The sequence below is a fragment of the Sapajus apella genome, unplaced genomic scaffold (genome assembly GCF_009761245.1).
Source record: "Sapajus apella isolate SASKATOON/1434 unplaced genomic scaffold, GSC_monkey_1.0 scaffold5, whole genome shotgun sequence".
In the NCBI taxonomy this organism is placed as follows: domain Eukaryota; kingdom Metazoa; phylum Chordata; class Mammalia; order Primates; family Cebidae; genus Sapajus; species Sapajus apella.
Window position 1 is genome coordinate 36,404,070 of NW_022436945.1, and position 27,572 is coordinate 36,431,641.

At 35.9% G+C, this 27,572-nt stretch overlaps 1 protein-coding gene and 1 non-coding gene across 5 annotated transcripts in view; one reads left to right on the plus strand and one right to left on the minus strand.

Moving 5' to 3' along the window:
* The window catches only part of GABRB1 (gamma-aminobutyric acid type A receptor subunit beta1), a 439,527-nt gene that overhangs the window by 293,003 nt on the left and 118,952 nt on the right, over positions 1 to 27,572 (plus strand). The gene's annotated exons all lie outside the window — the stretch shown is intronic.
* On the minus strand, positions 21,972 to 22,075 carry LOC116548852. The gene has a single exon (XR_004267571.1). It is a non-coding gene; the product is annotated as a small nucleolar RNA U13 (small nucleolar RNA).

Genomic DNA, 27,572 nt, shown 5'->3' on the forward strand with positions numbered 1-27,572 from the left:
ATATTATACACACACACACACACACATATAAGTTCATGTTGCTACTTAGCAATCTTTTCTTTCAGCTTCAAGTGCCCCTTTCAGCATTTCTCATAAGGTAGGTGTAGTGGTGATACATTATGTCCGCTGTTTGTTTGAGAAAGTGACCCTTTTCTTATTTTATTTTTTTTATTATATTTTTTTTTTTTGAGACAGGGTCTTACCCTGTCACCCAGGCTAAAGTGCAGTGCTATGATCAGAGCTCACCATTACCTCAAACGCCTGGGTTTTAGAGATCCTCCCACCTCCACTTCCCAAGAAACTTAAGACTACAGGTGTGTGCCACCTTGCCTGGCTAATTTTTTTTTTTTTTGGTAGAAATGAGTCTTGCTAAACTTCCAGGCTGGTCTTAAACTTCTGGGATCAAGAAATTCTTCTACCTTAGCCTCCCAAATTGCTGGATTACAGGCATGAGCCATTGTGCCCAGACTTCCCTTTATTTTTTGAGAACAGAATTACTGGTAATTGTATTTTAGTTGACAGGTTTTTGTTCTTTCTTTCAGTTTTTTGAATTTACATTCCATTTCCTTTTGACCTGAACCGCTTCTGCACAGTTAAGTAAACAACAGAGTGAAGAGACAACCTACTAATTTGGAAAACAGTATTTACAGACTATATATCTGACAAAGGGCTAATAACAAAAATATATAAAGAACTCAAATAGCACAGTAGCAAAAAATAATAATCTGATTTAAAAATGAACAAAAGATAGAAACAGACGTTTATCAAAAGAAGAGATTGAACAGGCAAGAGAAATATTTTAAAATGCTCAATATTGCTAGTCATAAGGGAAATACAAATTAAAACCTCAGTGATATATGACCTCATGTGGGTGAAAAAGCAAGACTTTGTCTCAAAAAAAAAAAAGAGAGATGACCTCATGCTTATTAGAATGGCTGTTATTAAAAAAAAGACAAATGATAATACGTTTTGGCAAGGATGTGGAGAAAGGGAAACCTTGTACACTGTTGGTGGGAATGTAAATTAGTACAATCATTTTGGAAAATGTATGGAGGTTCTTTAAAAAATTATAAATAAAATTCCCATATAATCTAGTAATCTCATATCCAAAAGACTTACCAAATCAGTATGTTGAAGAGATATCTGCACTTCTATGTTAATTTTAACATTATTTACAATAGCCAAGGAAGCAATCTAAGTGTCTATCAGTATATGAATGGATAAAGAAAAGGTGATATATATACATATTCATGGAATGGAATACTGTATAGCTTTTTAAAATTCTGTTATTTGTGACAAATGGGTGGAACTAGAAGTCTGTGTTAAGTGAAATAATCTAAACACAGAAAGACAAATACTATATTATCTCATTTACATGTAGATTTTAAAAAATCGATCTCATAGAAAAATAGAGTAGTAAAAAGGTGGCTGAGGGAGGAGAAAGAGGAAGGGATAGAGAAAGACAAAGTGTTGATCAAAGGATACAAATTTCAATTAAACTGGAAGAATACATTTTAGTGATTGTACTGCATGGTGACCTCAGTTAATATAATGTATTATGTATTTTAAAATTGCTAAAATATTTAATGGTCTCCTCATTTAAAAAAAGAATGCATTGATAAAATGATGGCTATGCTAATTAGCTTGAGTGACTCTATAATATAAGCATAAATCAAAATATCACCTTGTACCCTACAAATATACACAATTATTTATCTGTTTAAATTTTTTTTTAATTATATTCAACCATACTGCAGTACTCCAGTTCTCTAAAACATGTGTTCTTTTGTGGCTCTAAGAGACTTGTACAACACATTTATGCATTCTCTCACAGCCCATCTACCAATGCCTGAATAACAGCTGTCTGTGTTCTACCTATAGTCTTTGAGAATCCTCTCCCACCCTTACCAGCCTGAGTGGATTTATAAGCCTCCCATGCATGCTAGCACATAGGTACTTTTTAACTGATGCTTTCTTATTTTTCTTTTTTTTCTGGATGTCTCCTCTTGAAGATCACAACCATACATAACTAGTTGCAGTAGCCCCAGGTCTTAGCTTCCACAAGTGACTCAGAATAGCGACTAAGCCTAAAAAACCAGCAATCTTGTTTAGTATTGTCAAAGGGTGAGATGTTTGTTAATGCTGGTATTAAATTACATGGTAAGGAAATTATTTTCTTTGCAAATCTTACCCATATTTCTGATTACAAAAGACAGAAAAATCTTTTCAGTTATGTTGAATCAAATTTCTGAAAGTAAAATGATAACTCTCATGCTAATATAAAATAAGCACATATGAAAGATTTTACTTTCATAAACTAGTAAGATGTTGCAAACAGAACAAAGAAAGGTTCAGAGTTGTTCAGTAAGGTAAGAATAGAAAGGTGGCCATTGTATTTGGCAATATGACACTTGGGGAACCTCTGATTAGAGAAGACCGTGTGCAGTAATTGGGCTAAGCTGTGTGCTGTAGAAGGAGCATATCACTCTTTCAAGAAGGGAAGAGAGAGATGGTGGTAGCTAGAACAGGAATCATAGTCAAGGAGAGAATTTTATAATTACTGTTTGCTTTAAGTTTTTCATTTGTTTACATGTCTGTCTGTATTGCAATGCCCTGAACATGTTTAGAGGCAAAAGTGAAGGAACTATTTGAGAAAAGGACAGATAGACATGAGAGATGGGACAGATAACTGATTGATAAGGTTTTGGCATTGGTGAGATGGATAAGATTATTAAAATAATTGAAAATTTTGTTTCAGATAGGACACTAAGTTTGAGTATAAAAGCATTTGTAGATGAGGAGAGGAGAATTCATTCTTCTTAATGAGGTTATCTTCTAGGCAATGTTCCATATATGGTGGCTATTTTTTAGGGGACTTGAGAAAAAGATTTGGAATAGCTGCTTGAGTTCAAATGGAGAAAGAATTCACCAAAGATAACTGAAACAACTGTAGAACTGGGTTCAGAACCTGAATAAGGTTGGCGACCATGAATTTATAGTGAAACTCTCTTAGACTCTTGTGCCATATTGTCCTTAGATATTTAATCAAAATGTAAAAGATGGATTGTCAAACTTTCTCACAGTACTAAGCCAATCAAAGGCAAGTCCCATTTTCCATCGGGGCAGCTCAGGGAAAGGTGGCTGTGGTTGTCTTTTTTCTGTCCTCCAAGATTGACAAGCTTTTGGCTGAGGTCTGCACATTGGACTTACAGTTCATGAATCCTTACCAGCAATTCTCCGCCAGCCCCACTCCTATTACAAATTCGACAAGCATGTAAAGATGGCCCTATGGCCCTATTGTCCATGATGAGAGAAACTTTGAACTCCACATAGCAGGAATAAGCCAAGAAGAGCTCTTCTATACCCAATGCATCTCTTTTTAAACTTCAATTTAGTGATGTTTTCATCTGCACACCTAGTCATTTCCAACAATACTCAATCCAAAAATTCATACTAATTCTCAATACTCTACTATGTAGGCCAGAATATATCCATTTTATTTCCCTACTACCAAGAGGAAATTTTGTTCTTTTATCTCTATAGGGTTTATGTCATATAAATCTGAATTATTTGTGTTAAATTTTCAAGTAGTGTTATAGCACTTTTCCTAAGTAATCCTAATGTGGCTTTTTAGCTGTGTTCTCTTGTCAAGATTCTATAACCAAAGCTAAAGTGCAACTATGATTGGTATGTCCTCTGATTCTTATTATAAAATATTTAAATTTTATATATTGAATATAAAAGCCCTAGAGTGGACTGTGCAAACAGTAAACAAACAGCTTCATAATTAAACAAAGTTCTTCTCAAACCAGATAGCTCTCAGAACCAAAAAGAAACTTTAATCCTATAATGAAGAAAAGAGATAGTTTCAAAAGTGTATAACCAAAAAAAAGATAGCATTTCATAAGATGTGTCAGATAGTAACATATTAGAATTGACAACAGAGTTTGAAGGATGGTATCCCATGAAATAAGGATTTCTAATGTTATCATGTGTAAGTAGGTATGCTCTTTTTAAGAATGTCTTGTTATAGTTTCCAATACACTGAGAGTATTTGCAGAGAAAATTTCACCCTAGATTCTGAAATAAATGAAGCCTAGTGATAAAAATAATAAATGATGTAGAGCACAAATTGAAAATGTGTACAGCAGAAGAGTTTAACTGACTGGTATGTTGTGTTCACTACTGCAAGAAACCCTTGATTTTCACAAAGGACATATGGTACCCAGTCAGTTCTTGGATAGGAAACAAGCTTGTTTTCCTCTAAATCATGTTGTCATGAAAGCCTCGTGTTTACTATACATAGCTTCCCAATGTAATTATAACTAAAGTTTTATTTCTTACTTAAACAGCATTTTTTACTGACCTGGCACTCCCTAAATGGTTTTAAAGTCAATTGTTAGACATTTATATAGAACGTACAATGAATTGTTTCACAACTTATGTATAGTGTCTGGTAAATTCCACTTTTCTCTTTCAGTTTCTCCAAAGCATTCCTAACTATGAGCCACTACTTTCTTAGACTTCGCCACTTGTTCTTTACTTCCCTGGATAGCACCAACAGCAAGAGGTTGGTTCCTAGAGTGGTTAGAAGCCAGGCTCTAGTATTCAATTGCATAAGTTCAAATCCCTACTTTAGCATTTCCTAGCTGTATGATATTGGCAAGTTTGCTAGATCATTTTCATCCTCAGTCTCTGAAATAGCATCTGCATTTTAGCTTGATTGTGAGTATTAAATGAGATGTATGACATCATAATAGGCCTGGTACCTAGTTAATAGTTGTTTGATTTTTTGAAGACCCATTTTTTAATGCACGCCCCAAATTGTTTTTAATGTATGAATGAAACAGCACTTTGCCATGGGATTCAACTGCTAGGGAAAAGGGAGGAAGTAAGTTAACTACTTTAAATCACTAATTAATTGGCAATACATATGACTTAAATATGGGCCTGAGCTAAATTACAAATTAACAACGAGCATTAAACTTTTATTATTAGTGGAAGAGAGTCAAAATACAAATGATTAAATCCATGAAAAATTTTTCTATGGTATACAAAGGGTAATCTTGTTCTTTGACTTATTGGATATACCAGTAGGAGCTCAGTAAGAAATTCATGTATTAATGTCTTTCAACCTTAATGGTTTTTACCCTCAGCCAAAGATATTTCCTTCCTCTACAGGCTAATAAACACATTAGAACTTCCCTGAATCCTGTGTAAATGACACCAGGGACATCATTTGACTAGGTCGAAGGGCATGCATCATCTTATTTGAACTGTTCATTAGGAGTTTATAATACATTATTTTTATTTCAATATTTTATATAAGTACATGTGATACTCCTAATACAGTTCTATTTCTGCTTACACCCTTCAGTGACTCTCCATTGCCTGCAGGATAAAGTCCATGTTTCCATAAAAAGTCTTCTCTACCTTTCTACATTTATTTCCTGCCCTTCCTTGACAAGATCCCTGTGCTTCAGCTATGCCAGAACACTTCAAGCTCCCTGATGTAATGTGCGTATGCTGTATTCAACTGTGTTAGAAAGTAAAATAACAAGCTGTATAAAACCAATAAGAAATATTGAGCTTAGATAGCTTATGAGGTATAGGTAAAATTCATAGGATAGCTAAGAATAGATAATGAGTTAGCAAGTACCTTGTGGGACAAAGGCAGAATTCATATGATGTGCTCAATATAGACAATAAATTAATAACGTGTGACATGCCAAAGAAAAAATTAAATAGAAAAATATGATTGCACAAAGAAGAGTGTTATTTACAGATAGAAAGATCTAAGTCTTGATCATCAATTGATAACTGCGATGCCCCCAAACGTGGCCACCCATTGGCAACACCATAAAGGAAAAATTCTGGCCCCACATGTGCTCTACCCAATAAATGCAAATAAAACTCGTGGTTGTTCAAGGGACTTATTGCCAAGACCTAGCTGTTTTTAAACTACATCTTTCCCTGCACCTCATTGGCCCCCAGTAAGTGCCGTGAGCTATGTTGCTTGAACTTCAGCTCTGGTCCTCATAGTCACACCATCATTGGGAAAGTCTGAGGTGGGAGAAAGAGAGAGTGAGAGAGAGAGAGAGAGAGAGAGAGAGAGAGAGAGAGAGAGAGACAGAGAAAGAGAGAGAAACAGAGAGAGGGAGAGAGAACGTATGAACATTGCATACCCCAGAATTCAGGTGGTGAGGTTCTTATACTGGCTTGCACCCTATCGTAAATGTAGCTTTCTCCATACCTTTCCCTTTGCTTCTCGCTGTGTTTTAAATTGATTTAATGCATCACATGATTCAGGTGTTTTAATTTTGCCCATGAGCCTTTCTGTTCCATGGCCCTATGGGAAGTGTACTTGCTAGTATACTTAGACGCTACTATGGAATCAATACAACTTCTCCCGTAACACCTGATCATATCAGAGTTTTTTTCACATGTTTCTGCACATGTTTTATTCTCTCTACATAGGATGCCCTCCCCCACAGCTTTCCAGTGAATAATTATTTATCCTTTGACACCTAGATCATGCTGGTCTACTCTGAAAGTCTTTCTGTCTCTGCTGTTCATTTACCATTGTACTTCATGTTAGCATCTAAAATGGATTTCAATGATCGTCACATTCTGATATTCACATCAATGTGTAATGCCCTTCCTTTGAGTTTGATTGGACTTACTTCATATGGATAGAATGTAGCACAAGTGATACAATGTCGCTTCTTGATCAGGTTTTAAAAAGCCTGACTTTCAGCTAGCTGGCCCTTACTTGCTGTTTTCACTTGCTCTAATGGAAGCCAGTTGAGCTTCCCTATGGAAATGCCTATGTGACAAGAAATGGAGAGAGGTCTCCAACTGCCAGCAAGATGCTGAGGTTCTCAGTCCAACAGCATGTGAGGAGCTTAACCCTACCAACAACCTTATAAGTGAGCTTGAGTATGAATCATCACTTAGTGGCACTTTCAGATATGACCACAGTCCCAGCCAACAACTTGATTGCAACCTTGTGAAATGTCTTCAGGCAGAGGTACTAAAGTATATCAAACCCAGTTTGTTGGCTCACAGAATCTGTGAAATAACACATTTGTTGTTTTAAGCCACTAATTTTTGGAGTAATCTGTTATGCAGCCATAGATAGGCAACAAATCAACATATACCCGTCTACTGTAGCACTAGTCACAGAGCATTGACAGCACTGATGTAGTATATTTGCACCACCCACAAGATTGTTAGCACCTTGAGAACAGGGCTTCTATCTTAATAATGTTTTCCTAAGGTCTACCAGCTCCTGTTATATATTAAGCCTATGACTGGGGTGTTTAGTGATTTGGAGGCCCCTTGTGGTAAGTAATTTAATCATCATCATCATCATCATAGCAAACATTTATTGAATCCTAGTCTTTCAAGGCAATCTTTAAATGCTTTATAGGTGTCATTTTACCTAATTGCTAAAATTATCACAACTGAGAAAAGAGGAAACTGAGCCCAGAGAATTCAGGTAACTTGCCCAAGGTCGACAGCTGATGGAGCCTGGCTATGAAGACAAGCAGTCTGCCAAGAGTTCACATTCTTAATCACAAAGATTATGTCCATATTCTATACTTCTAATAATAGTACAAACATCTTATGTGCATCTTATATTTTTAAAAATGTATTTACTAACATAGCACCTTATGTAAAGATGATCAATATATATGAGTGAACAAGTGAGCAAATCAGCACAAGACTTATTTTTTGGCCTGAGTTTGTTTTTTGTGTCTGAGCCAGGGAGACATGCGCATCAGCAACAGAGGAATTTTTTGACTCTTCCCTGAGGATCCATTATTAGCCGTGATGATGTGAAACAGAGACCATCAGTCCACAGAGACCCTTTCAATTCCCAATGCTGTCTGAGTGCAAACTAAAGGAATGCCACGTTTTCAAGAGCCTTTATTTCTGCTAGTTTTTGTCTCCATTTTGAGCCTATTATTTTAAATGAACTCACTCAGAAATAAAAAAGTGCATTATCTCTTTGAAGTCAGATCCAACTGACACATAGCAATCTCATTACATCAGTTGTAGTCAAACCTGAAATAGTAGTAATTACAAATTAAAATTGTTATTGGACGTGGGGGAGAGTTTTCATAGTTTATAACAAACCAAATGATGTGAACCTACACCATCTGTCCTCAACCTTCAGCCTGGATTCTGGGAAAATTCGTCTAACTCCACCACACATAATTTCGTTTTCTATTTGGTATTTAATTTGATTTGTGCTCATCCTGACAAATTGATCACTCACTAAAATAGTATTGGAAGGAGCATGGTCTTCCAATTATCTGACTTAACTGCTAAAATTATAGGGGCATACTGGATGAGTGATGGAAACCCATGTATGATAAAAGATGCTTTATTGGCCTTAGCACCCCATATGTACAGCCTGGGATGACAAATTAAATCATAAAAAGATACAAACTACCTGAAAGCCTAACTTCATTAGTGTCTTAACCATTTTAGCCCTGGACTTTTATAACCATTATATTTAAACTATGTTATGGCATTTCATTACCCAAAAGTAGAAATAACATGGCAAAGAATATTGGGAACTTTTGGAGAATGTGACTCAGGGCACTTCTCAGTTGTGCCAGGAGTAAGAAAACCTAATAAATGAGGTATATGATCCTGAAATGCAGTGAGAAATTCTGACTCTTCTATTTCACAATTTTGCCTAGAAGTAGATTTCTGTAGCATATGTGGGGATAAGATGGAAACTTATGTCTAGATTTGTTAGATTCAAATTAATGAAATACAGTTGTGAACTGATATGATTTGGCTGTGTCTTCATCCAAATCTCATCTTGAATTCCCAATTGTTGTGGGAATTACCCGGTGAGAGGTAATTGAATTGTGGGGGCACATCTTTCCAGTGCTGTTCTCATGATAGTAAGTCTCACGAGATCTGATGTCTATTATAAGGGGGAGTTTTCCTGCATAAGCTCTCTTCTCTTGTCTGCCACCATGTGAGACATGACTTTCACCTTCCACCATCATTGTGAGGCCTCCCCAGCCACGTGGAGCTGTAAGTCCAATAAACCACTTTCTTTTGTAAATTTCCCAGTCTCAGGTATGCCTTTATCGGCAGCATGAAAACTGACTAATACAGTAGTTGGTACCAGTAGAGTGGAGTGTTGCTAAAAAGATACTCGAAAATGTGGAAGTGACTTAGGAACCAGGTAACAGGCAGGGGTTGGAACAGTTTGGAGGACTCAGAAGAAGATAGGAAAAGGAGGGAAATTTTGGAACTTCCTAGAGACTTGTTGAATAGCTTTGACCAAAAGCCTGATAGCGATATGGACAATAAGGTCCAGGCCGAGGTGGTCTCAGATGAAGATGAGGTACTTGCTGGGAACTGGATCAAAGGTGACTTGCTATGTTTTAGCAAAGAGACTGGTGGCATTTTGCCGTTGCCCAAGAGATTTGTGGAACTTAGAACTTGAGAGAGATGATTTAGGGTACCTGGTGGAAGAATCTCTAAGCAGTGAAGCATTCAAGAGGTGACTTGGATTCTGGTAAAGGCATTCAGTTTTATAAAAGAAACAGAGCATAAAAGTTCAGAGAATTTGCAGCCTGATGATGTGATACAAATGAAAAACCCATTTTCTGAGGATAAATTCAAGTTGGCTGCTGGAATTTGCATAAGTAATGAGGAGCCAAATGTTAACCTCCAAGAAAATGGGGAAAATGTCTCCAGGGTATTTCAGAGGTCCTCACAGCAGCCCCTCTCATCACAGGGTTGGATGTCTATAAGAAAATGGTTTCCTGGGATGGGCCCAGTGTTCCCCGACTGTGTGTAGTCTGGCAACCTGGTGCCCTGTGTCCCAGTCATTTCAGCCATGACTAAAACAAGGCAAAGTACAGCTCAGGCTGTTGCTTCAGAGAACAGAAGCCCCAAGCCTTGGCAGCTTCCATATGGTGTTGAGCCTGCAGGTGCACAGAAGTCAAGAATTGAGGTTTGGGAACCGCTGCCTAGATTTCAGAAGATGTATGGAAACACCTGGATGTCCAGGAAAAAGTTTGCTTAGGGGCAGAGCCCTCATGGAGAACCTGTTAGAGCAATGCGGAAGGGAAACGTGGGGTCGGAGCCCCCACACAGAGTCCCTATGCAGCACTGCCCAGTGGAGCTGTGAGAAGAGGGCCTGGTCCTCTAGATCCCAGAAACGTAGGGGCAACCATTTGCACACCAACCGTTTGCACCATGTGCCTGAAAAAGCTGAAGACACTCAATGCCAGCCTGTGAAAGCAACTAGGAAGGGGCGTACACCCTACAAAGCCACAGTGGCAGAGCCACCCAAGACCATGAGAATCCACCTCTTTCATCAGCATGACCTGGATGTGAGACATGGAGTCAAAGGAGATCATTTTGGAGCTTTAAGATTTGACTGCCTGTTTGAATTTTGGACTTGCATGGACCCTGTGTAGCCTCTTTGTCTTGGCCAATGTCTCCAGTTTGGAATGGGTGTATTTACCCAATGCCTGTAACCCCCATTTTATCTAGGAAGTTACTACCTTGCTTTTGATTTTACAGGCTTATAGGTTGAAGGGACTTGCCTTGTCTCGGATAAGACTTTGGACTGTGGACTTTTTAGTTAATGCTGAAATGAGTCAAGACTTTGGATAGCTGTTGGGAAGGCATGATTGGTTTTGAAATGTGAGGACATGAGATTTGGGAGGGGCCAAGGGCAAAATGATGTGGTTTGGTTTTGTCCCCACCCAAATCTCATCTTGAATTCCTGTGTTGTTAGGGGGACACAGTGGAAGGTAATTCAATCATGGGGGCAGGTCTTTCCCATGCTTTTCTTGTGGTGGTAAGCCTCATGATACCTGCTGGTTATTACAAAAGGGAGTTTTCTTGCACAAACTCTCTTCTCTTGTCTGGCACCATATGAGATGTTCCTTTCACCTTTCACCATGATTGTGAGGCCTCCACAGCCATGTGGAACTGTAAGTCCAATAAACCTCTTTCTTTTGTAAATTGTCCAGCCTCATCAGTATGTCTTAATCAGCAGTATGAAAATGAACTAATACATTGACATGTATAGTTTTTAAAAGTTTACTTTAAAAATTTTACTTATGGAAATAACTGAAATTATAATTGAAAATACTATACTGTTGTTACTTAATATCTTTAGGCAAAGCCCCATAAGGGCTCTAATAAACAGGAATGCTAGAAAGAGCTTTTTTGAAAAGAGTTTTAAACAGTATATCCTCTGAGTTTAAAACAGTTTATGGAAAGCAAAGGCATTGAAAAATTTCCAGGGACTTCTCAAAAAGCCTACTCTCTTAGTTTGTTTCGGGGCTGCTGAAGAGAATATCACAAACTGGGTAATTTACAAGGAACAGAAATTTATTGACTCATGGCACTGGAGGCTGGGAAATTCAAGATTGAGGAGGGCCTGCATCTGGCAAGGGCCTTCTTGCTGTGTCATCCTAAGGGGAAAGGACAAGAACAGGTAAGAGACAGAAAGAGAAGGAGGGAGGGAGGGGGCTGAAATCCCTCTTTTATAATGAGCCCACCCTCGTGATAATGTTGTTCATCAATTCATGAGGGTGAAGCCCTCATGGCTTAACCACCTCTTAATAATCCAACCTCTTAATATTGTTACAATGGCAACTAAATTTCAACATGAGTTATGGAGGGGACAAACATTTAAATCATAGCACCTACACTCTGCAATATTTACATTAATAACATTTTACCTCTACAAATTTTCGGGCAGAGTAAGCACATGTTTTGTTTTGTTTTGGATTCTTTGTTTGTTTGTTTTTGAGACAGAGTTTCACTCTTGTTGCCCAGGCTGGAGTGCAATAGTGCAATCTTGACTCACCTCAACCTCTGCCTCCCAGGTTCAAGCACTTCTCCTGCCTCAGCCTCCCAAGTAGCTGGGTTTAGAGGCATGTGCCACCACACTGGTTAATTTTGTATTTTTAGTAAACATGGGGTTTCTCCATGTTGGTCAGGCTGGTCTCGAACTCCTGACCTCAGGTGATCCATCCGCCTTGGCTTCCCAAAGTGCTAGGATTACAGGCATAAGCCACCATCCCCGGCTGTAAGCACATGTTTTTGCTTAATAATACCTTATGTACAATCCTTACAAAATTACTTTGAGATTTTCAGGAGCACTCTGGGAAAATAAAAAATAGTTTTTCATGCAAAAGATATATAGATAGATAGATATAGATAAAACTGATTTAGAAATGGAAAAATCAGGCCAGATGCAGTGGCTTACACCCGTAATCCCAATACTTTGGGAGGCTGAAGCAGGCAGATCACAAGATCAGGAGATTGAGACTATCTTAGCTAACACAGTGAAACCCCATCTCTACTAAAAATACAAAAAATTAGCAGGGCATGGTGGCACACATCTGTAATCCCAGCTACTCGGGAGGCTGAAGCAGGAGAATCACTTGAACCCAGGAGGCAGAGGTTGCTGTGAGCTGAGATCACAACTGCACTCCAGCCTGGGCAACAGTGCAAGACTCTGTCACTGGGAGAAATGCCTGATGTAGGTGACTGGGGGATGGGGACAGCAAACTACCATGACATGTGTGTACCCATGCAACAATCCTGCAAGATCTGCAAATGTACCCCAGAACTTAAAGTACAATTTAAAAAGAGGTAAAATCAAAAAAATTATCAAAGATTTGAATATTTAGTTAAGATAGGTTTGTGGATGCCAGGTTTACAGTCACTTAAAAGTATAAATGAATATGAGAATATGAGATCTTAAAAGTATAAATTTATCTTAAAAGTATAAATTTTAAGAACCATAGCTTTAGGATAAACCATTTTTATTTCTTTAATAATAAAGACACACACATGCAGTTGTATTTCTTTGTTTCTATTGCTCATAAAATTGTCTCAGTCCTATTAATTATAACTTTTAACCAATTTAATGAACTTGTATTTCACAAAGAAAACCAGAGAGTGCAATATTGAAAACTGTTCATTATTCGTATTTCAGCTGACCAACAGAACTTATGAAAACATATAACACAAATTTATATTCCCATATATACTCTATTAATGTCTTTTTAAAGTGACTAAGATGTACACATTTATTAACATGTCCCAAAGCTATTGCCTCTCCACAGCATAAAAAGGAAGCAAATATATATAAATGTAAAAGCATGCTTAGTAATCAGTGTATAAGTGTTCTACCTAACTTAGAAATTTTCTAGGTATCCAATGACTATTCATTAATTAAGTTCAATATCAGTCCTAGGCTTTAAGCAGGACATTGTAAAAATTATCTTCAAGCTGACATATCACAAAACATAATTACTGTTGACATAAAGTTTTTCAGAATAATTATCCAGTTTATTTAAACACAAATTTGCATTTCTCATAATCTTAAATATTATGTAGTATAATGTTAGCATATTTTATTTATATTGGCACTTATTTGTCTAAATCAATCAAGGCAGAGCTCCTTCATATTGAGTCTTTATAATCTAACTCTCATAAAATGAGAGGTAAAGACCTTTTTAAATTTTTTATTTTTAATATTTGTGAGTATATAGTAGTAGGTGTATATATTTATGGGATACATGAGATATTTTGATACAGGCAAAAAGACACTTAGTGTGCTTATAAATTCAGATCAACACTTCTGCCACAGGTTAATAGTAAACATAGAAACACAAAAACTCATGGTTCAAATATCAGACAGCTTTCCATTCCATTGAGTACAAGATTCTTGATTGATTTGAGCTCAAAATGGACAAAAAGACTACATGTATGTGTGTGTGTATACATATGTTTATATATATATATATATACATACATACACACACACACACATATACACACACACACACACACACATATATACATATATGTTATCTGTCACCCACAGCATATGGAACTCTTATCTCAATAACCTGTTAGCCATTTGTATAAATCATTAGATGATCAGATCATGAAACCAAATTCCCAGTCATTGCTGTCACCAGTGGAGAATAAATTAGTGGCCATAAGCAAACCAGAAACAAACAAACAAAAAAACAAAAATCAGTAGGGGGAAGAAAAATAGAGAAATTCAGTCTGCAAAATTAGGTTCTGTTGCTTCTTAGGTTTCATCTCTGGGAACCAAAAGACACACCAAACTTAAGTCTCCTAATAAGATACACTGTTCTAGCAAACACATTTTACCTGGCTCTGTTAAATAAATCCATTGGATATTATAGTGGATAACTTCCAAAACAGTTTATGGGCAATCAGTTTAAAAAGATAAATTTATGTAAAAATGTAAGACAAACATGGATTAAATATTTTAATTAGGCTGTACGTGGTGGCTCACACCTGTAATTCCAACACTTTGGTAGGGCAAAGCAGGAAGATTGCTTGAACCCAGGAGCTCAATACCAGCCTGAGCAACATGGTGAGACCCCCTATCTCTACAAAAAATAAAAAATTTACTCAGCATGGTGATGCGTGCTTGTAGTCCCAGCAACTTGGAGACTAAGGTCAGGGAAACGCTTGAGCCCAGGGGGCTGAGGCTGCAGTAAGCCATGATCATATCACTGCACTCCAGCCTGGGTAATTGAGCTAGACCCTGTCTCAAGGAAAACAAAGAGATTTCAACCAACCCATTAATTAATTAGAGAATTAGTATGATGCTACAGGCTCATTCAAAGGAGAATTCAAGAAGTAGGCACATTGAAAAGATATAGTACACTGAAAAACAGTATACTATGTTTTTTCATAATACATTGAAAAAACATAGTATACTGAAAAGCATTTACAAATATATGCAAATTGACAAAATTGGCCAATATCCACAGATCAATAATCAATTGCAATTACAATTCTACAGGTAAGAATTTGTTACATGTCTATCATTTTTAAATAATGTAGGGAGTTCCAAAATAATTCATAGACAGTGAAAGGTGAGATAACTTTGACTACTAGACATCTGGTCACCTTTTTGATTCATTTCAAAATATTTCACAATTATTTTTCCTGCATAACAAAAGATTAAGCCCTTTCTGAATTACAAATACAAAGGAATGTAGAGTGCTTATAAATTCAGATCTGTACTTTGCCACAGATCAAGAGTAAACATAGCACAAAATTCATCATCATATGTTTCCCTCCTCTGATATACTAAGATTTCTCTTTTGATCCAACAATTCCCAATATAGAGCGGAGATACTGTGAAGATTTGAAAAGATAATATATGCAAAGCACTTAACACTGTTTCTTCACTTTCATATTTCAGTTGCCATATAAAATGTAGCTTTTAAGTTTATCTATTAAATGAAGCAATTTCTTTATAGAATATCTGAATGTGAAATTTTAGAAAATGACTAGAGAGGAATGTTATTTTTCTTACTTTTATTAGAAAAACCTATTTTCATAAGTGATATTATAAGTTCTACACATTTCTAAATGTACCATTTACTGTAAGACTACTGATAATTAATATAAGATTCATAAATATTAACCTAATAAACTGCATTTAAATATTTTAAAATATACAAACTTCAAGAATCCTTAACTGTGAGTCATGTTTTTAAAGCCAAATTATGATGCATATGGAATATTCAAAATTAGTTTCTATGTATTTATTGTACAATATTTTCTTAATTAACAATTAGATTTAAAAATACGATTTTCTGGGTACAAGATTTTGAATTTACTCAATAGAATAATGATCTCCAATAAAATGAAGCTCTAATTTATGCAGTTCTTGTGTAATAGGACTGCACAATTTGTTTATTCATTTAAAGAGGCAAGGTACTAAAAGAGCCTTTCATTCAGATTAATTAATTACTGGAGTTAATTGGAACATTCAGTTCCAATTCTGAGTTTCCATAACCTGAAAATGGTCATCATGACTTTTATTATTCTGAAATATAGTGGTCACAGAAATTAGTTACGTTTATCCTAGGCGAAGTTCTATGTATCATTTCCCATGTCAAGAAGTATGGTTTTTAGCTTTAACAATGTGCCCACATATTCCTTATGAATACAGTGTATTTAGGGGTTTTGGTTTGTTGTTTTTAGTTTGAGAGGTGCTGGTAGGAAAAGGAAGAGGAGAAGAAATGCATATTTATTTACTCTGAATTTCTAGTTACTAAAACTTTATTTTAAAAAGTTTGACTACTCTAAAAGAGCACAGAACCTCTGTGCATTTTGTAATTTATTTGAACTTGTTTTTTAAGAAGCTGTAAACTTCTTGCAGTATAAATGATATATTTGTACATAAATGGAAATAAACATGAATAAATGAATAAATTCACATTATTAATCTTTAATAAAGAACAATGTTGATAGTTTAATTACACTTTAAATGTTTAAGATGAATGTTGAAGGTGTGCTCTCTCTATGTATATATATGTGTGTGTGTGTGTGTGTGTGTGTGTGTGTGTGTGTGTGTATATATGTATTGTTCTAATGATGCTAACCAAAAATATATAAAACCTATGTAGGAAATAACATCACTTGTTGTAACAAAGTATTTTGAAATACCTTCCTTTATGTCCATGTATGTTTCAGTTTTAACAATCCTCTAAACATTGCTTTATTTTCTTCATTTTTCACTCTGTCTTGAAGGTACAAATATAAGATCAGATTTATTTAAAGTTACTTTACCATTTATTTTTGACTGACAAAAATTATATGTATTTATTATGTACAACATGCTATTTTGAAATATCTATACATTGTGGAATAGCTAAATTTCTGTAATCTACATATGAATTACCCTGCATATCTTTTTTTAAAAAAATCTCTTTTAGCAGTTTTCAAGAATACACTCTTAACTAGAGGGGACAATTATCTCTCTAATCCCATATCCCCACTCAGTCCCTGGTAACTAGGCTTCCAATCTCTACTTCTATCACTTTAACTTGTTAGATTACACATATGAGTGAAATCACATGGCATTTGTCTTTTTGTGCCTGTCTTATTTCACCTAACATAAGGTCCTCTAGGTTCATTTATGTTATTGTAAATGACAAGACTTCCTTCTTTTTTAAGGCTGACTAGTGTTTCGCTGTGTATCTGTATAGCACGCTTTCTTTATCCATTCAACTGTTAATGGAAACTTAGTTGATTCCACACCCCTGCAATGAACATGGGAATGCAGAAATCTCTTCAACAGACTGATTTAGTTTCCTTTGGCTATATACCCAGTTGTAGGACAGCAGGATCATATGGTAGTTCTATTTTTAATTTTTTGAGGAAGTTCCATATTGGTTCCAAAATGGCTGTACTAATTTACATTCTCATCAACAGTGTCCTAAGCTTCCCTTTTCCCACAGCGTCACCAACATTTATCTTTCATCTTTTCGATAATAACCATTCTAATGGATGTGAGGTAATAATGTGACTTTAATTTGCACCTCTCTGATAATTAGTGATGTTGAACATTTTTTTCATATATATGTTGGTTATTTGTATGTCTCCTTTTGAGAAATGTCCATGCAAATCCTTTGCCCATCATTTAATTGGGCTACTTGTTTTCTTACTACTGATTTGGATGAGTTCCTTAGACATTTTGGTTATTAGCCTCTTGTGAGACATAGGGTTTGCAAATTTTTTCACTCCATAGGCCATCTCATCTCTCTGTTGATTGTTTTCTAAACAAGTTGCCTTTGACATTATTTTTCCAGTTTACAATGTTACAAATGGAAATTAAGGAAATTTAGATGACATTTGAAGTAGAAATTGGATTGTGATCAAATTCTCAACTGGTTGTAATACTAGCAGTGAATCAGAACCATATGACTTCATTTATCTTCCCCTGGATTTTATGTAGGGAGCTACTAAAACTGCCTGAAAATATTAATTTTTAAAGCTCATGAAGTTCTCATTCTAATGATACTAATGAAAAAATGATATTTTAGTGTTTAAAAACACAAATCCTCTTGGGAAGGCCTGGGACAGGTGTTGACATGATGTGATTTCTGCCCAGTGCTCTGAATGTCAAAATGAAGGAATTCAATGAAGCATGGATAAATGGCAGGAAATTCAATGAAGCATGGGTAAACAGTGGGAGCAGAAATACAAACAACCATCAGAGATTACTACAAACAACTCTATGCGCACAAACCAGTAAACCTGGAAGAAGTGGATAAATTCCTGGACACCTGCACCCTCCCAAGTCTAAATCAGGAAGAAGTTGAAAACCTCAATAGACCAATAACAAGTGCTGAAGTTGAGGCAGCAATTAATAGCCTACCAACCAAAAAAAGCCCAAGTCCAGATGGGTTCACAGCCGAATTCTACCTGACAGACAAAGAAGAGCTGGTACCACTCCTTCTGAAACTATTCCAAACAATACAAAAAGAGGGAATCCCTCCCAAATCATTTTATGAGACCAACATCATCCTGATACCAAAACCCGGCAGAGACTCAATAAAAAAAAGAAAACTTTAGACAAATATCCATGGTGAACACAGATGCAAAAATCTTCAATAAAATACTGGCAAACTGATTGCAACAGCACATCAAAAAGCTTATCCATCACAATCAAGTAGGCTTCAAACCAGGGATGCAAGCCTGGTTCAACATACACAAGTCTATACACGTAATCCACCACATAAAAAGAAAAAAAGGCAAAAACCACATGATTATCCCAATAGATGCAGAGAAGGTCTTTGACAAAATTTAACAGCCCTTTATGATAAAAACTCTCAATAAACTAGGTATAATAATAAATGGAACGTATCTCAAAATAAGAAAACCTATTTACTACAAACCCACAGCCAATATCATACTGAATAGGCAAAAACTGGAAGCAGTCCCTTTGAAATCTGGCACAAACAAGGATGCCCCACCACTTCTATTCAATATAATATTGGAAGTTCTAGCCAGAGCAATCAGGCAAGAAAAAGAAATAAAGAGTGTTCAATGAGGAAAGGATGAAGTCAATTGTCTCTATTTGCAGATGATAGGATTGTATATTTAGAAGACCCCATTGTCTCAGCCCCAAATCTCCTGAAACTGATAAGCAACTTCAGCAAAGTCTCAGGATACAAAATCAATGTGCAGAAATCACAAGCATTCCTATACACCAATAACAGACTTAAAGAGAGCCAAATCAAGAACGAGCTGCTATTCACAATTGCTACAAAGAGAATAAAATGCCTAGGAATACAACTAACAAAGGATGTAAAGGACATCTTCAAGGAGAACTACAAATCATTTCTCAAGGAACTAAGAGAGGACACAAACAGATGGAAAAACATTCCATGCTCATGGTTAGGAAGGATCAATATTGTGAAAATGGCCATACTGCCCAAAGTAATTTATAGATTCAATGCTATCCCCATCAAGGTACCTATTACCCTCCTCACAGAACTGGAAAAAAACCACCTTAAACTTTGTATGGAACCAAAAAAGAGTCCACATAGCCAAGACAATTCTAAGTAAAAAGAACAAAGCTGGAGGCATCACCCTACCTGACTTCAAGCTATACTACAAGGCTACAGTAATCAAAACACTTGGTACTGGTACCAAAACACAGATACAGACCAATGGAACAGAACAGAGGCCTCAGAGGCAACACCACACATCTACAACCATTTGATCTTTGACAAGCCTGACAAAAACAAGAAATGGGGAAAGGATTTCCTGTTTAATAAATGGTGTTGGGAAAACTGGCTAACCATGTGCAGAAAGCAGAAATTGGACCCCTTCCTGAAACCTTACACTAAAATTAACTCCAGATGGATTAAAGACTTATAAGACCTAACACCATAAAAACCCTAGAAGAAAACCTAGGCAAAACCATTCAGGACATAGGCATAGGTAAGGACTTCATGACTAAAACACTAAAAGCATTGGCAACAGAAGCCAAAATAGACAAATGGGATCTGATTAAACTCCAGAGCTTCTGTACATCAAAAGAAAAAATCATTAGATTGAACTAGTAACCAACAGAATGGGAAAAAAAATTTGCAATCTACCCTTCTGACAAAGGGATAATATCCAGAATCTACAAATAACTAAAACAGATTTACCAGAAAAAAAACAAACAAACCCATTCAAAAGTAGGCAAAGGATATGAACAGACACTTTTCAAAAGAAGACATACATGAGGCCAACAAACATATTAAAAAATCCTCATCATCACTGGTCATTAGAGAAATGCAAATCAAAACCACATTGAGATACCATCTCATGCCAGTTAGAATGGCGATCATTAAAAAGTCTGGAGACAACATGCTAGAGAGGATGTGGGGAAATACAAACACTTTTACACTGTTGGTGGGAATGCAAATTAGTTCAACCATCTTGGAAGACAGTGTAGCAATTCCTCAAGGACCTAGAAATAGAAATTCCATTTGACCCAGCAATCCCATTACTGGTTATATATTCACAGAACTATAAATCATTCTATTATAAAGACACATGCACACGTATGTTCATTGCAGCACTGTTTACAATAGCAACAACCTGGAATCAACCCAAATGCCCATCGATGATAGACTGGACAAGGAAAATGTGGCACATATACACCATGGACTACTATGCAGCCATAAGAAAAACAATGAGTTTGCGTCCTTTGTAGGGATGTGGGTAAGTCTGGAAACCATAATTCTCAGCAAACTGACACAAGAACAGAAAATCAAACATGGCATGTTCTCACTCATAGATGGGTATTGAATAATGAGAACACATGGACACAGGGAGGGGAGCATCACACACTGGGGTCTGTTGAGGGGGAATAGAGGAAGGACAGTGAGGGTTACAGAAGTTGGGGAAGGATAACATGGGGAGAAATGTCAGGTATAGGTGACAGGGGGATGGAGACAGCAAAACCATATTGCCACGTAGGTACCTATGCAACAATCCTGCATGTTCTGCACATGTACCCCACAACCTAAAGTGCAAGAAAAAAAATATATATATATATACACACACACAAAACACATAAATCCTCTTGTATCGTGTCAAAATGTGCTTTTCTCATAGGAAAGTCCAACCACTGGTCCACTCACAGTGGGAGGAAACTCAGACACAGATTAATCACTGAAGGCCCCATTCATTTATTCTGTTGGCAAGGACAATCATTTTGTTTCTTGACAAGAAACCAACATTTTGTACTTCAAGATTCTAATCTATTTGTATTCTCAATAGCAAGGGAAGAAGTGGGACCTTAACCCATGTTTACGCTTAGACTACTTGATGTGTAAACCAGTGTTTTAGCCACTTCTCTCTCAAGCCACAGGGTGTCTAAAATTTAACAGTTAAGAGGTCCTAAAATATCTAGCCTAATTTAAGCACACTTTTAGTAGTTTCATGGTCCTGGAAATTACTCAGCTGACAACGATCAGTGGTTGCTTGTTTAGCCAATGTACTCAAAATATGACTTTTAGTAAGAATTTAGTCAGAAAAAAGAAAATGGATCTTTGCCATGAACGTTTTCCAAGTAACAGTGGCATAATTTTTTAATAAAAACATCGCACTGGCCATCTTCTTTCTTCTTTAGAAAAATAAGGATTTCAGCATTTCCTTAAGTTCCATATTAAATTCATTACCTTACACATCAACTCTGTGTCAGAACTGAGCTGGGCCCTAATAAATGAATCATTATGAGGTCACTTCCTGTGGGATACTTATCGTCTTTTCAGGTGGCAGTCACACGAGAAACAAGCAATCAACTAAATAAATATGTAATTGCAATAATGAGAAAAGTGGGGAAATATATGTCAGTTTCAAACACCTAGATCCCTGTAAGTTGATGAATTTCTTCATTGAAGGAACTCATTTTGAAAGATCAGAATCATTATCCAGTATTAAATACAATTAGGTATAGAGTCAATGTGAAGGAGAGATAATCTTTATGTTCCTTTAATTTTCCTGTTGTAACTCGAACTGGGAACAGGAAGGAGGCTATGCCCAGTTCAAAGCAACATTTAAAATAAGAGTTTAAGTGGAATTATGGAGTTATTTTGGAATATTTTTCTTTTTTTGAATATCAGACAGGTAACGTGCTGACCTCTTAACACGGTTTGAGGGAAGTATATCTTACACATGTGTGACAAAATTAAATCATCTTGCATATGTACTACAAAAGGATCTTCATTTGAGGATTTATCTGTTTGCCTGAGGATATCAAATTGTAAAGTAATGGAGAGATTAAAAATATAATAACATGTTGCCCTATTTGCTTCAGCTTCTTTAAAGAAAGAATCATGGAAAGACAGACAAAAGAAGGGATTAGCAAACGTGCACATTCTGCACATGTATCCCAGAACTTAAAGTAAAATAAAATTGAATAATTAACACAACTGATAAGAAAAAAGGAAGGGAATGGGGAAGAAAGAGAAAAGAGGGATAGGAAGGGGAGGGGTGAGGTGGAAGGAAGGGGAGGACTTGGTGTGGGAGGGAGGGGAAGGATAGGAGGAAGGTGTGGGGTAGAGATGGGAGGTGTGAAGTAGAAATGGCAGGTGCAGGGTAGAGATAGGAGGAGGGGAGAGGAGAAAGGAGGGAGGAAAAGAGGATAGAAAGAAGAGAAGGAAAAAGGGAGAAAGGAACCAAGGATGGAAGGAGAAATTTTAGGAGATTACTACAATACCATCTTCATCTCATCTTTTTTCCTTCCCCTACCTTTCCCTCCCCAGAGATAACCACTATTCAAAAAATACTGTGTATCATTTCAATGTACATTTTTTAAAATTTGCTACACATATGTGATTCCCTAAGGCATACATGCTAATCTTTCATTCTTGTAAAATTTTTAATAAATGTAGTTTTTGTAAACATCCCTTCTTGTTTTTTGTTTTTGTTTTGTTTTGTTTTCCACACAGCACAATGTAAGGCATACCCATGTTCAGACGTGTACTTCCTTCACATTTTACTGCTGTAAAGTAATCCACTGTACATATACTAGAGGGGTGTATCCATTTAGCTTTGCTGGAGCATTTGGGTGTTAACTCATTTTTGCTTTTACAAGGAGTGCTTGGGGAACACCTCTACTTATGTTTCCTTGTGTGCAGTGTGTAGGGAACTAGAAGTAGTGACTGAGTCAAGAGGTAATTACTGAATCAAGACGTTGTCAAAATGTTTACCATGGTGGGTGTATCTATTTATTTTCTCACCAAGAGTATGGCTTCTAATTTTCCCATAAGGACACAAAAATCCAATGTCATCAAACATTAACTTTGGGCAATTTCAGATGGCTAGAAAATGGTCTCTTATTATATTACTTTATAATTTCTTTGTTATAGAAATAAACAGTATTTCTTATTTTTAAAAATACTGTTATGCTGATATACTGACCCCTCCAGAATTTAACACTGGACCTATAAAAATGAATAGAAAACTAATTTTGTTTTATAGCTTTTAAATATGGCCGTTGTTAGGAATTTATGCTTACAAAAGCTCAGTGTCAGAAAGCATGTTTTATTGTTAGTATGATATCTGGAGTGCTTAATTATTAACTTAAAAATACACCAAATCCTCTTCCTCTTTTTTTCTTTTAGAATGTATGATCACCTCTCAATTAGCTTTATTTTGGTGGTGTTCATTGTGAACTCCAAAAACCAACACAGGCCTTATTTTAATTTTTTATTTCTATAACTTATACCTTCTTCCAGAAAAGTTTAACAATAAACCATAAAAATATATGTAAACAAAGATATTAAATTCAACAATACAAATGTATTCATTCATCTAAGTAACTGAATAAGACAACAGCAAAGTTAATCTATATCAGGGTACTCTTCAGTTCTGCCGGACATTTAAAAAAATATTATCATTGAAATTCTTTTAGTTGTAAGTTGATATATCACTAATGATTTTGGTATCTAGAGAAAGAATAGTTTCAAATGCAGCTTGTAAACAGTTATATTGAAAAACACTTGATTCTATAAGAATTTAAAAATTTAAATCACAAAGTACCATTTTTTATCTATTTAATGAACAAAAATATTACAATATCCAGTTGAGAACCAGTGAAGGGAAATTAATAATCTTTGGCATTGTAATTTAGCACAATCCTTGAAGAAGGCATTTTAGACATATAAATTTTTGTATCTTTGGATATAACAATCTCATTTATTAGATTCAAGCTAGAGAAATAATCCAAAATGCGGAAAATAATATATTCATGAACATGTTTTAGCTTTATTTTAACCTGATAAAGTTGAAAAACCACCTAAATGTTCAATATAAAGTATACTGTTCCCCACTGAAAAAAATTACAATCCTGATGCTGATGAGGAAAATGTATCTGATATTAAGATTCAATGGGAAGAAAACAGAATCCTATGTATGATTACAAATATGCAGAAAGTCCACATACATAGGGGCAAAATGAAAAGACATATTACTCTGCTAATTGCTGTTCTAGAAGTAGTGTTTCTCCACTAATTTCAGGACATTTTGTTTTCTTTATTGCTTATTTAAATAGAAAATAAATGTCCTGGGCCTGCTTTTATCCCCTTAGGGAGCTGGGAATTTTGCGCAATTTATACTTCTGTCCTATTTGTTTTGGTTTTGTTTGTTTTTCTCAGCATAAAGCCACTGTTCTCAAATAACACAGTATTCTAATGCTCCATCACTCTTGAATTTTACTTAACTCCTTGAGGAATACCACTTCAAGATGACTGATTGCCTTTCAATGAATGGATCAGCTCTTTGTTCTAGGAAAGAGAATCATGTGGCAAAGAAATATAATAGGTTTGAAAATAAATCAAAAAAGTAGTAACTGCAAAAGAGATCCATGTATTTGCTCTAGCTGTAAATTCTGTCTGAGTCCTTGTTTAATTATCCTGCACTTACTGATTACCAAGTCATGGCATTCCACTGCAGGTAAACATTTTCTTTGGCTTCTACTTTTACTTCAATATCTAGGTCCTTTCTGAATGCATAGGGCTTGCTATTGGTTTAAACTGATAAGAAAAGATACCACACTTGACCTTAGCCAAAAGACCAAGAAGCCATTGCTATTGTTTTAATTCCTTACAATTTATTCACTGCAGAAATTCCTAATAAGATGATAAGAATAAAGATGCTTTAATTTGAGGGGACACCACATTTTATTTCTGCACCCTAATACATATTTCAGCTACTTGGTTAATATGAAGTATTAAATATGGCAGAAATTAAATACATACTCATACTTCATAGATATATGTGTATATTGATACAATTTAGGAAAAATAGTCTGTCTTGAACTCAGCCAGATATTCATGGTAAAAAAAAACATGACTAACACTGATACTGGAACTTTGACAAGAGCCTGCTAATTACTATTGTTCTATTCCCTATTAATCCTTTAAATTTTTTTTGCCCACCCTCATCCCCTATTTTGATTTATGGACTGCTTTTCATATTTATAAAGTGGTTCATGAATCACCCTGCCGCAACAGAAGTGAATAATAATGAGCCCATTTATGCAACATTTGGTGTGTAGCTAATTATCTCAAAATGACTGCCTGAGATTGCACTGAGAAGAGTGTCATTAGCATTCAGTACTAAGTCTACAAAACAGAGGGGGAAAAGAAAGTAGAAATATAGAATCAAAAAATAAGAATAGCAGTGAGAATGCTGTCAACTGGGTGTGATTTTTTTTAAAGCATCCTAAAGAACATTTAATATCTCCCAATAGATGAATTGTGAAGTAAGTCATGGGTATAGCATCCATTAAAATTATGTTCATGGAGCATACGTAAGACTTAAGAAAGTTCCTACCTATAGGTTGACCAAAGGAGCAAATGAAACTGTCACATACCATATAATTTCAACTTTAAGAAGAAAAATTAATAATAAAACTATGATGATGAGGTTATGTTTATTCTCTTTATCTATAATTTTCTGTATTTTCCAGATGTTTTAATATGGCTAAATGTTAATCTTACAATGTATTTGTAATAGTAATGTCATATGTATTTTTTATTTCTTTGGAAATATATAGACTGATAATAGTAGCAGCTACTGTTAATTGAGATCCTACTATGCATCAAGTATTGAACTTATACATGCATGTCATAACTCTCTTCTCTTTCCTATTCCACACCACATTCCAACTGCATCATACCTCCATTCATGAATGATCACAAACCTAGGTTAAGGCAAGCTTTGTCCAAGTTGCCACCAACCAAAGAAGTATAGAATTAAACTGTCTTGCATTGCAATCCTGAGTGACATTTATGCTTTCTTAGTAATGTAAACATTTACTGATGTAAGAGATCTGGATTTCTAAAAAAAAAAAAAAAAAAAAAAAAAAAATGGCAAAGGTAATAGCTCCAAATGAGAAATAAGCACACCCTACTTATTTTATAAAATGAGTAGACAGTGGCTCCATCTTCTGTTTTGAGACCTTACAGTATTAAAATATATATGTATATTTTATATCATGACAGCATAAATATGTAGCTGAATGTTTTAAATTGCTGTAGCCAATGCTTGCAGTAGTGCCTGATTTCTGGTTAGTCCTCTATAATTTTTATACACACTATTGATTGGATACTGAATGCCCTAAATTATTGATAACTAAATGAATACTAAAACTATGGTAAGGTTAACTTTTAATTTTTATACTTAGTTTTACTGCTTATGGAAGATATTTTACTGAAGTAAATCTTCTCTGCTTAGATTCATCTGGTCTGACTGCAATAACTAGAGAGACCTTAATCCTTGAATCGAGCAAAGCTGGGTCTGAATTTCAGCATTACCATAGACTATGTAAAGTTGGAAAAATGTCTTAATCCAGCGAGATGTTACTTTTCTTATCTTTGATATTGGAATGAAAAGAGCTTCAACATAATAAGGCTATTATAAATAATAAGTAATGCACATGTGGTAGAACAATGCTTTCTCCTTCAAAGCTGTCCATGTCCTAATTCTCTGGACCTGTAAATATGCTACCTCTCATGGCAAAAGGGGCTTTGCAGATGTAATTAAGATAAAGTCTTTAGCCAAGCACAGAGGCTCATGCCTATAATCTGAACACTTTGGGAAGCTGAGGCGGGTGGATCACTTGAGATCAGGAGTTCAAGACCAGTCTGGCCAAAATGGTGAAACCCAATCTCTATCAAAAATACAAAATTTAGCTGGGTGTCGTGGTGGGTACCTGTAGTCCCAGCTACTCTGGAGGCTGAGGCAGGAGAACAGCTTAAATCTGGGAGGCAGAGGTTGCAGTGAGCCAAGGTCGCACCAACCACTACACTCCAGCCTGGGTGACAGAGCAAAAAGAAAAAAAAAGAAAAAATATATAAAGTCTGCCAGGTGCAGTGGATCACGCGGTAATCCCATCACTCTGGGAGGCCAAGGTGGGTGGATCATTTGAGGTCAGGAGTTTGAGACCAGCCTGGCCAACATGGTGAAATCCTGTCTTTACAAAAAAAAAAAAAAAAATAGCTGGGCATGGTGGCATATGGCTGTAATCCCAGCTACTGGGGAGGCTGAGACAGGAGAATCTCTTGAAGCCGGGACATGGAGGATGCAGTGAGCCGAGATCACTCCACTGCGCTCCAGCCTAGATGACAGACTCTGTCTCAAAAAAAAAAAAAAAAAAGATAAAGTCGATCATCCTGGAATATCTTAGCGGGTCCCATGTAATCACAAGGGTC